General features: G+C 42.1%; 1 long non-coding RNA gene across 1 annotated transcript in view; it reads left to right on the forward strand.

Annotated features, from left to right (window-relative positions):
- Positions 1-6,606, forward strand: part of LOC102986297 (uncharacterized) — a 48,228-nt gene extending 41,622 nt beyond the window's left edge. The window contains exon 3 of the long non-coding RNA XR_448480.4: positions 6,487-6,606. This is a non-coding gene — a long non-coding RNA (uncharacterized lncRNA). The remainder of the gene's footprint in view (positions 1-6,486) is intronic.
- The last annotated feature ends 485 nt before the right edge of the window (positions 6,607-7,091 follow it).

A 7,091-nucleotide genomic window follows, 5' to 3' on the forward strand; every position in this document is an offset into this window, starting at 1 on the left:
AATCTGAATGAGATCCTTGCTGGGTAGAGTAATCTTGGTTGTAGGTTTTTCTCCTTCATCACTTTAAATATGTCCTGCCACTCCCTTCTGGCTTGCAGAGTTTCTGTATCAGTTGAGATTTCTCCTTTTTCATTTCTTATTTTGTTTATTTGGGGTTCTCTCTTCTCTTCTTGGTTGAGCCTGGCCAGAGGTTTGTCAATTTTGTTTACCCTTTCAAAGAACCAGCTCTTGGTTTTATTGATCTTTTCTATTTTTAAAAAATCTCTATTTTATTTATTTCCTCCCTGATCTTTATTATTTCCTTCCTTCTGCTGACTTTATTTTTTTTTGTTTGTTTGTTTGTTTTTGTGGTACGCGGGCCTCTCACTGTTGTGGCCTCTCCCATTGTGGAGCACAGGCTCCGGACACACAGGCTCAGCCGCCATGGCTCACGGGCCCAGCCGCTCCGCGGCATGTGGGATCTTCCCGGACCGGGGCACAAACCCGTGTCCCCTGTATCGGCAGGCGGATTATCAACCACTGCGCCACCAGGGAAGCCCCCTTCTGCTGACTTTAGGTTTTCTTTGTTCTTCTTTTACTAACTCTTTTAGATGGTCGGTTAGGTTGTTGACTTGAGATTTTTCTTGTTTTTTTGATGAAGGCCTGTATCTTTATGAACTTCCCTCTAAGAACTGCTTTTGCTGCATCCCATAGATTTTGTATGGTTATGTTTTCATTGTTGTTTGTCTCAAGGTATTTTTAAATTATTTTTTTATTTCCTCATTGACCCATTGGTTTTTTAGTAGCGTGTCTGTTCTCCATGGAGTCCTTTTTTAGTCTTGTCTCCATGTAGTCATTTTTTTCTCATTTCTTTTCCTGTGGTGAATTTCTGGTTTCATGCCATTGTGATCAGAGAAGATGCTTGAAATAACTTCAGTACTCTTAAATTTGTTGAGGTTAGTTTTGTGCCCAAGTATGTGGTCAATCCTAGAGAATGTTCCATGTGCGCTTGAAAAACCGTATATCCTTTTTTTTTTCTTGGATGTAATGTCCTGAAAATATAAATTAAATCTAACTGTTCTGTTGTATCATTTAGGATCTCTTTTGCCTTATTGATTCTCTGTCTGGAAGATCTATCCATTGATGTGAGTGGGGTGTTAAAGTCTCCTACTATTATTGTATTCCCATCAATTTCTCCCTTTATGTCTGTTAGTATTTGTTTTATGTATTTGGGTCCTCCTATTTTAGGTGCATATAAGTTGATGAGTGTAATATCCTTTTCTTGTATTGATCCTTTTATCATTATACAGTGTCCTCTTTATCTTTCTTTATAGTCTTTACCTTAAAGTCTCTTTTGTCTAATATGAGTATTGCAACTCCCACTTTCTTGTCATTTCCGTTTGCCTGAAATATCTTTTTCCATCCCCTCACTTTCAGTCTGTGAGTGTCCTTTGCCCTAAGGTGGTCTATTGTAGGCAGCGTACTGTAGGCTCGTGCTTTTTTATCCAGTCTGCCATGCTGTGTCTTATTTATTTATTTATTTATTTATTTATTTGGCTGCGTTGGGTCTTTGTTGCTGTGCATGGGCTTTCTCTAGTTACGGGAAGCGGGGGCAACGTCTCATTGCGGTGGCTTCTCTTGTCGTGGAGCATAGGCCCTAGGCACGCGGGCTTCAGTAGGTGCAGCACGCAGGCTCAGTAGTTGCGGCATGTGGACCCTAGAGCACACAGACTTCAGTAGTTGTGGCACATGGGCTCAGTAGTTGTGGTCCGCGGGCTCTAGAGCACAGGCTCAGTAGTTGTGGCACACAGGCTTAGTTGCTCCGTGGCATGTGGGATCTTCCCAGACCAGTGATCAAACTGGTCCCCTGCATTGGCAGGTGGATTCTTAACCACTGCACCACCAGAGAAGTCCCACGCTATGTCTTTTGATTGGAGCATTCAGTCCATTGACATTTAAGGTAATTATGAAGCATATATATTTATTGCTATTTCAATCCTTATTTTCCAGCTGGTTCTTTGTTTCTCGGTTGTTCCTTTCTTTTTCTTTTTGTGATTTGATGATTTCCTTTTTTATGCTTGTGTTCTCTTCTTTTTAGTTTTTGTGAATCTGTTGTATGTTTTTGATTTGTGGTTGCCCTGGTTTCCCAAGTATGTTAACCCCTTCCTATATCTGCTTGCTTTAGACTGATAGTCTTATAGGCTCACATTGTAGAAAAAAAAAAAAGAAAAAAAATCTGCATTTTCTTACTCTCCTTCCCCACATTTTATGATTTTGATGTCCCTTTTTATATCTTCTTGTTTATCCTTTTGCTGTTCCTTGTGTTTATCATTGCTTTCACAAGTAGGTTTTTTTTTTTTCTTTCTGATCTGTATACTGGCTAATTTAAGTGATTTACTTTTCAATTTTTATTTCCTTCTTCCTATATCTTCTTGCTGGAGTATACCTGTCAATATTTCTTTTGGGGTAGGTTTAGTATTGCTGTATTCTTTTGGTTTTGACTTGTCTGAGAAATTCTTTATTTCTCCTCTTATTCTAAATGACAATCTTGCCTGGTAGAGTATTCTAGGTTGCAGATTTTTCTCTTTCAAGACTTTGAATATATTTTGCCAGTCCATTCTGTCCTGCAGTGTTTCTGTAGAGAAATCAGCTGATAGCCTTATGGGGGTTTCCTTGTAATTAACTTTTTGTTTTTCTCTTGTGGTCTTTAGAATCCATTCTTTAACTTTTGCCATTTTTATTATAATGTGTTTTGGTGTAGGTCTGTTTGGGTTCATCATGTTTGGGACCCTCTGTGCCTCCTGTATCTGGATATCTGTTTCCTTCTTTAGATTTGGGGAAGTTTTCAGCCGTAATTTCTTCAAATACATTTTCAATCCCCTTTTCTCTTTCTTCTCCTTCTGGAATCCCTATTATGCATAGATTGGCCCACTTTACATTATCCCATATGTCTCTTATATTGCTTTCATTTTTTTTCATTTGGCTTGCTGTCTGCTCTTTTTTTTAATTAATTAATTTTTTAAGGTTTTTTTTTTTTTAATGTGGACCATTTTTAAAGTCTTTATTGAATTTGTTACAGTATTGCTTCTGTTTTATGTTTTTTGGGCCACAAGGCATTTGGGATCTTAGCTCCCTGACCAGGGATTGAATACGCACCCCCTGCATTGGAAGGGCGAAGTCTTAACCACTGGACCACCAGAGAAGTCCCCTGTCTGCTCTTTTGGTTGGGTAATTTCCATTCTAGTTTCCAGTTCACTTCTTCTTTCTTCTGCATTATGCATTCTGCTGTTCTTTGCTTTGAGCTCAGCTTTCATCTCAACAAATGAATTTTCTGATTTTTCCTGGCTCCTCCTTATAGTTTCTAGTTCCTTTTTACAGTAATCTGCATTTCTGTTGATAGCTTTTCTTAATCCCTTCAGTATTTTCATTACCTCCTTTTTTTAAAAATTATTTATTTATTTATTATTTAAAATTATTTTTATTTATTTATTTATCGGCTGTGCCAGTCTTAGTTGCGGCACACAGGATCTTTGTTGCCACTTTTGGGATCTTTAGTTGTGGCCTGTGGGATCTTTGCTGAGGCATGTGGGATCTTTCGTTGCCGTGCGCAGGCTCTTGGTTGTGTTGCACAGGCTTCTCTAGTTGCAGCACGCGGGCTTCTTTCTAGTTGTGATGTGTGAGCTCCAGAGCGTGCAGGCTCAGTAGTTGTGGTGCGCAGGCTCCAGAGCATGCCGGGTCAGTAGTTGTGGCATGTGGGCTCTCTAGTTGTGGAGCATGGGCTCAGTAGTTGTGGTGTGTGGGCTTAGTTGCCCCTCAGCATTTGGAATCTTAGCTCCCCGACCAGGGATCGAACCCATGTCCCCTGCATTGAAAGGCTGATTCTTAACCACTGGACCACCAGGGAAGTCCCTCATTACCTTCTTTTTGAACTTGGTGTCTATTAGACTGAAGAGGTATGTTTCATTGTTTGTTCCTTCCAGGGAATTCTCTTGGTCTTTTAACTCAGAGTGGTTCCTCTGCTTCTTCATTTTGCTTATATTTCTCTTACTCTGTAAGTTTAGGAGAAACAAATACCTACTGTCATCTTGTAGGGTTATTTATATGCTTCTAGGAAGTCAGGGGCAGTGGTTGGCTCCTGGTCACAGGTCCCCTGTCGGAGGGAGCTGACTGCATATACGCCGGGGGAGGCAGGGGCAGTGGTTGGCGCCTGTTTGTGGGACCCTTGGCACTGGCGGGCTGTGCACACTCCTGGGAAGTTGGGGACAGTGACCTACATCCACTCACAGAACCCTCAGCAGGGTAATGGTCAGCGCCTGACTCTGGAGTCCAAGATGGCAGTGGCGGCTTGCACCGTGCCCCTCCCCCCCACCCCTGTAGCTTGTGTAGGTGGTGTCCTGCCCCTTGAGAGTGTGCGAGACAGAAGCTCCTATGGTGTGCCCACCCCTCTCCTCATTTGCCCCTCAGCAATGGTGCCTTGCCTCTCTGGTGGTACCAGGCTTCTTCCTGGACGCCTTCCGTTGTGGCACACCATACCCTCAGGATGCCTTCAAGCAGCCAACCCCAGTCCTCTCCCCAGGGTCTGACCTCTGAAGCCCGAGCCTCAGCACCCAGCCCCCACCAGCCCCAATGGCCAAGCGTCTCAGGCTGGGGAGTGCCGGTCAGCACCGAATGTCTGTGCAGGTCTTTCTCTACTTTGCCCTCTGCAGACCTGTTGCCATGCTCTCCTGCTCTCCTCTGAGGTTCTGAAGCTCCCCCTCTGTCCTGTCTGATCTCCCCTCCAGTGAGAGGACTTCCCCATATGTGGACACCTTTCCTCTTTAACAGCTCCCTCCCAGGGGTGCAGGTCCCATCCCAATTCCTTTCTATCTTTTTTTTTCTTTTTTCTTTTGTCCTACCCAGTTGGGTGGAGATTGTCTTGCCCTTTTGGAGGTCTGAGGTCTTTTGCCAGTGTTCAGTAGATGTTCTATGAGAGTCGTTCCACATGTAGATGTATTTTTGATGCATCTGTGGGGAAAAGGTGAGCTCCACGTCCTACTCCTCTGCCATTTTGATCCTTCCCCTTGAAGCGCTTCTTAATAGATCATTTTGGTGAGTTTTCACAATTCTATATTCCCCAGTAAGCACCACCCAAAACAAGATACAGCACATTTCTCTTTGTTTCTGTGTTGTTTGCAAGCAGTACATCTTATACCTCTACTCTAGGTGTAATCTCTATTCTGAATCATTTCACCTATATTTTAATTTTGCTTGTTTTAAAATTTTGTATAAATGGATCATCCTGTAAATACTCTTTTATGTCTGGCTTCTTTCGTTTAGCATAATGTCTTTGAGATTCACCTGTGTTATTGTGTGTTTCAGTAGTTTGTTCATTTTTATTACTGTATATTATTTCATTATATAAACAGAGTACAGTTGCTTTCTCTAGTCACCTTTGGTGAACATTTCAGTTGTTTCCAGTTTTGACCTATCTGAATAAATTTGCTATGAACATTTTTGCACAAATCTTTTGTAGACACGTGTTTTCATTTTTCTTGTGTAAATACCTAGGAGTAGAATTTCTGAGTTATAGGGTGGAGGTATCCTTAACTTTATTAGAAACTGCCCAACCATTTTCTGGAGTATTTCTTCTGTTTTATATGTTACCACCAGCAGCGTATAAGAGATTCAGCTGTTGTACATCCTTGTCAATATTTAATGTTGTCAGTATTTTTTATTTTAGCCATTCTCTAGGGGGTCTAGAAAATATGTCATTGTGGTTCTAATTTTATTTCCATCATGAATAATGATGTTGGGCATCATTTCATGTGCTTCTTAGCCATCATAAATCTTTTGTAAAGAACCTGTTTAAGATTTTGCTCCAAACTCATTCTTTCTGTATATTACTTGGTTCCATTGTTTGATTGAACTAAGGTCGATGAAATTGAATTCCCTATTGACGACTATTTAAATCATCTCAAATTTATGTTTTTATCAACCAGCCTGATATGACCAACTTCATACAATTCTGTGCCAATGGGCCAGTATTTTCAGTGTCCTGCCATTTTAGCCAAATTTTGGTCATTTATGGCGGGAAGAAGGGATAGGATTTCCAAATTTTCATAAAAAGGGCTCAATGGTGGGGAACCATTCTGATGCCTGAGTCATAGGTGCCCTTATGACATCATTTCTGTCTTCCCTTCCCTCTTCCTGCCAGAGCTGTGGCTGGAAGAGTACAGACCTGAGAGCAATGGAATCATCTACCTCCTAACTATGGGAAATTTAGGGGATCACAGACCTGAGGGATTTTAACCGTCTATTTCCAAGTCATGGGCATTCAATGTTGTGTAAGAGAGAGCCAGTCTACTCAAAGTTACAACAGGGGAAGGTGGATTTCCACAGTTGTTAAGGATATAAGTCCTATATCTGTGGTCTCTGGGCAAGGCAGGAGGTTGAGCATGTGGTGGACTCGGCACACAGTTTACAGAGAACAACCTACCCATATCTTTCCCCTCTGAACTCTGATTATAGAAAGATGGCCACGTTTGTCAAATCGTGATAGAAGACCTTGATGAAACCACATTAGTAAAAGAGAGAGAGAAGAAAAAGAAGAAAAATGAGCATCCACCTTCACCCCCTCCATCCCCTCCACCAAAGGTAGGCCAATAGAAAGCCTCAAAGTTGAGGGGCACCCCAACCTGCAACATGTCTAAACAAAGTCAGCCAGGAGTCATGGTTGTCTTCTCTATGGTCCATAGCGTGGGATGATCAGGCAATTTGTCATCAAAAGCAGGATACATTTGTGAGTGAAAGATAGTGCTATGAATTATTGCTCAGGAGCGACAGTCAGGAACTGAGAGTGACCCAGGCCAACCAGGGTGAGTGGTTGTCCTATCCAGAACTGGAATGAATAGGAATTGACTCATCCTTGTTGTCCTTTTGTCCTAGTTCCTTCTCGGCCTGAGAAAGGTGGCTGTGACTGAGATATGGAGATTTGGTTGTAGGGAGAAGAAACCCTGACACTTGGGAACCAGACTATGCCAAGTTGGGGAGCAGGGTGGGAGGGCTGTGTTTGGGGGATGCAGAGTCAACTACAGGGAAACCCAAATCTAGAACTGTGTGGGAGTGTGTGTGTG

Source organism: Physeter macrocephalus, chromosome 18 (genome assembly GCF_002837175.3).
Source record: "Physeter macrocephalus isolate SW-GA chromosome 18, ASM283717v5, whole genome shotgun sequence".
NCBI lineage: Eukaryota > Metazoa > Chordata > Mammalia > Artiodactyla > Physeteridae > Physeter > Physeter macrocephalus.